Source organism: Apium graveolens, chromosome 8 (assembly GCF_009905375.1).
Source record: "Apium graveolens cultivar Ventura chromosome 8, ASM990537v1, whole genome shotgun sequence".
In the NCBI taxonomy this organism is placed as follows: Eukaryota; Viridiplantae; Streptophyta; class Magnoliopsida; order Apiales; family Apiaceae; genus Apium; species Apium graveolens.
The window spans coordinates 221086689-221090924 of record NC_133654.1 but is presented as its reverse complement, the minus strand read 5'-3'; the positions used below and the strand labels follow the sequence as shown (position 1 = coordinate 221090924).

Below are 4236 nucleotides of genomic sequence, written 5' to 3'. Positions count from 1 at the left end.
TATGGCCCGTTGTAACGATTTTCTTCAGTGTAACCAGCTAAAGTGTAACCATAGGACTCTTAAATTATTTTTGGCTATCTATGGTTACAATTTTTTCATTATAATCATTGATCTCATTTAGTGTAACTATAGAGAAAATGAGGCATGTATGTTTATACCATAATTGATGTTACCGTTAGTATTAAAAAAATGTAACCAAAAACTAAAATATCAAGCGGCTACATATAAAATATAAGCGGGGGAATCCAAATAATTAGAAAAACAAGGGCGGGGAAATGAAATTTATTAAAAATTTAGATAAAACTAAATCGGTCACATTTCTCACACAACTCTCTCACATCTGTCTCTCTCCAATTTCAGTCAATAACTTCACTACAATAGGTTGTCTGAGTTGTTCAATATCTGATGTTCTTCAATCGGGTCTTTGAATTAAATCGATTCACAAAGATTCAATTTGGGGCTTCACTGTAATCAGATTTGCTCGAGTCTTCTTGTTTCTCAATCGATTCTAACACAATCGATTTAGTGCTTCAGTGCTATCAGGTCCTCTTGGTCTACAATCGGGTTTCTAAATTTGGGTTTGATTTAAAGGTATTTTTCTGAATTGGGGCTTTTAATTAGGGTTTTTTTGTGTTTATTTGTTTTTTAATGTTTTTATCTATTTATTTGTTAGTAGATGCTTGCAAAGATTGGTGGTCTGAGTGATTCTAGCCAGGTTAAAGATTGTACTAGCTTAATTGTTATCAAAATTCTAATTGTTATTTCTTAAATCTTCTAATCTCGGTAATTTATGGATGTTTATCATTGGTGCCAGTAACAGGTTGGATCTTATTGATACAACACTTCTAAGGCCTTCTGTGTAGATGTCTTTTGTGTAGTGTTATGAGATATGTGTGTGATTATATATGTTATTTTGTGTAGTTTCATTAGTAAATCAGCTTTTATGATAATTAGTTGTTGTGTTGGATTGTTAAATTCTTATTATGATATGCATATAGATTTGTTTGATTGTTTTTAGTTTACAATGAGTAATTTTTCTTGTAGTGCATATCGATGCGGAAATTACGGTGAACTGATGATTTGCTGATGCAATCAGTTTTAGTTGGTGCCATGTATCCATGTTTTCAGTCAATCTAGGGTTACCATGATGTACTACTAATTTACGGTATAGTTTTGTAGTGTTTAATTACATGTTGTATGTGAATATGGTCAGTATGAGGACCACCATAGTATGAAATTTCAAACTCACTGCTAGTTGCTACTAAAAGTTGTTAAGCAAAGCACTCGTCAATGAAATTAAACACTTTTCACTGAATGTTTAATCTATTTAATAAGGTGATTGTCAGATTTATCTACTCTAAAAAGATGACTGCATGGGTTTGTATATAGTGTTCTCAGAACTCCTGCGACTACTATTATTAATTCGTTACCTTAACTGAAACTACTTGTCATAAATATATTTTAGATATATTTTGTGCCAAAAGCATTAGCCGAGAAGGCAGCATGGATAACATAGAGTTCATCAACATAATACCAACTTTAGTAGTAGGTCCATTTATCACTCCAACCTTTCCTCCTAGCCTGATTATAACACTATAACCGATCACTGGTATTTACTAGAATTATAATCCAGACTTCAATTTTCAAAATCCCGCAGAATCGATTTGCTTACTTTCTGGGATACATGTAACACAGGAAATGAAGCCCATTACTCCATTATAAATCAATATCAGTACGTGCACTTGGATGATCTTTGTGGGTCTCATATATTCTTGTATGAGCATCCTACATCACAGGGAAGATACATTTGCTCTTCTCATGATGCTACCATTCATGACGTTGAAATTGATAATAGAGAAATGGAAAGAATACAATGTCACTACTGAGAACAATTCATATACATAGTAACATTTTTAAGGGGTGAATTGACAGGTTTAAGGGAATTGAGAAGGATTTACATGAATTAGGTATTAATAGTTTAATTAGGAATCACCTCTTTTAATAAAGATAATGTATGTGATTAGTTTTATAAATCCATATAAGATATTGTTTATTCATGTAGAATTTTTATGAATGGTGTTGTGGAACTTGAGCTTCACAAGTTATAAACATATGAATAGTCTATGCACCCCATTTTGATAACTTTTTTCTTTCTTTTAAATAATTTTGGGAAATAATTTTTCATTTTAGTGTTTGTTAAATAATTAGTGCATTGCTTTTAAGTCAATGTTGTTGTGTTGTGTCTAGTTTTTATCGTTGTTGTTGATAATTTGTGTATTAAGTATGGAAGTTGATTAATGCATTGATTTTTAGTTAATGTTGTTATTAAGTGATTGTGTTTTGTTATAAACTAGCTCGGGTATATAGATTTGAAGTTGTTCAATTAAAATATTATTTTGAATGTTCTTTGAGCAAATTTTATATGGTTATATGCAGGTTATATATCATTGTACGATTTACACACCGGATGGAGTTATTGTTGAGTCTACAAGATCGGAATTCGGGGGTGAGTTTGACTTTATCGATTCTTTCTAAATATCAGCTAAGTTATTGTTTTTTTATAAATACGAAGCAGTATTTTCTTTCTTTTTAAGTTGAGGTTTGGATAGATAAATTGATAAATAGTATGATGACTTGTCTAAAACCTATTTTTTTCAATTAATTATATATTTGTGCAAATATTTATTCAAGATGTTGGTATTCCACCGAGTTATAGATGGTGATGGGTCCTCCATGCATGTAATTAGGGTGCACAATTTGCATTTCTAAATTTTGATGCTTTATTCTTTCAAAATGGTCATATTTTTTGCTTGCTGATGTTTTTTATATATACTTGATTACTTGAATGTTATCTGTGGCAATTGTCATAATTCTGCTATGTTGCATACATTACAGCTAAGCATCTGAAGTTTTGTCTCCTCTCCTCTAAATATGTTAAATGTCCTGGTGAATTTCCAATGGATTGCCCTCTTCATGATAGTCTTCTATGTGTGCATTACAAGGGCATGCTTCTTGATGAAGAAAGAACATAATTTTATGACACAAAATTTGATAATGTTGGTCAGCCACTAGAATTTAGCTCAGAAGAAGGGCTTGTAAGTTCCATTGTCCAGGTGAACCTGACACATGTTCCCGAAGGTGCTCATGGTTAGTGGGAGATTGAGCTTCTTGGCTTTGAGATGCCAAATGTAAAATTATTGTTATTATTCAACCTAATATTAAAACCAAGAACAAACCAAAGAGGTCCTGCAGTTGCTTTAAATGTTAAATTTTTATTATATTTAACGAACAAGAAGGTGATCTATTTGCAAAGATAAATAGGCATTAATGGATAAATGGGCATGATCAAGTTGAATGTTTCATGTTTTATAAATGAGTTTCCATTCTCTTTTATTCTACTATTTTATTATAATTATTTTTTATTGAGGATCTTATTTCTATGTGTTAACTATCATTATATATTCTGAAGTATAAAACGTGTTCTTGTTTCTAATATCGTTGACTCATTCTACATGAATACTAACTCAATGATCTTGGTGCAGGACTGAAGAGGTATGAACTTCAGAAGTATAATGGATGATGTTGAGAAGACTAAAGGAACAGTTCTACTGTTCTTAAATCATTTATAGAGCTTCTTCAGAAGTAAATACTTATGTTTTTTATGCCTAACTATTTTTATAAATATGAGAATACTTTTTTATTAATTGGATCATCGTGTAACTAGCTCTAATATGTATCTAAAGTTGAATCAGGGGTAAGTTTTGGAACTTTGGTCATATACATATTGCTTTGTTCCAGTGAGCTGGCTACTATACTTTTCTTAATCATTTTCCGTAATTCAATCTCTTAAAGGTTAGAATCTGGAGGGAGTAATTAAGTTCTCGGAGATATCTTGCGTGAGGCTGACTTATTTATGGTTGCTCGTGGTGATCTTGGAATGTAAATACAAGAGTCTTAGAAGTACTTCTTGTATAGTTATTTAGCTATTTGATTTTTGTATTAGATTTTTGGTGGAAGTTTAGACGGCTTGGACCATGAATTTATGTTTTTGTTATGTTATAAGTGTTTTATTGGAAAATAGTACATTTGTTATTTGTTTCCTTTAATATATAAAATATCGATAGATATGCTTGCAAATTGTAGATATTAGTTTTTAAAAAATATGAAATTGAAAAATATATTCATTAATTTTAAAACAGTGGTAACACCAAATTGGTGTAACAAAAACTATAATGG

The 4236-nt window shown here is 30.9% G+C and overlaps 1 long non-coding RNA gene across 2 annotated transcripts; it reads left to right on the top strand.

Moving 5' to 3' along the window:
• Positions 1 to 337: 337 nt before the first annotated feature.
• Positions 338 to 4010, top strand: LOC141678938 (uncharacterized). 2 transcript variants are annotated; one of them, XR_012557964.1, is made up of 4 exons: positions 338 to 591; positions 2437 to 2506; positions 3543 to 3642; positions 3853 to 4010. It is a non-coding gene; the product is annotated as an uncharacterized LOC141678938 (long non-coding RNA). The 2 variants fall into 2 exon arrangements; XR_012557963.1 differs by having other exon boundaries at positions 3543 to 4010.
• Positions 4011 to 4236: the final 226 nt, after the last annotated feature.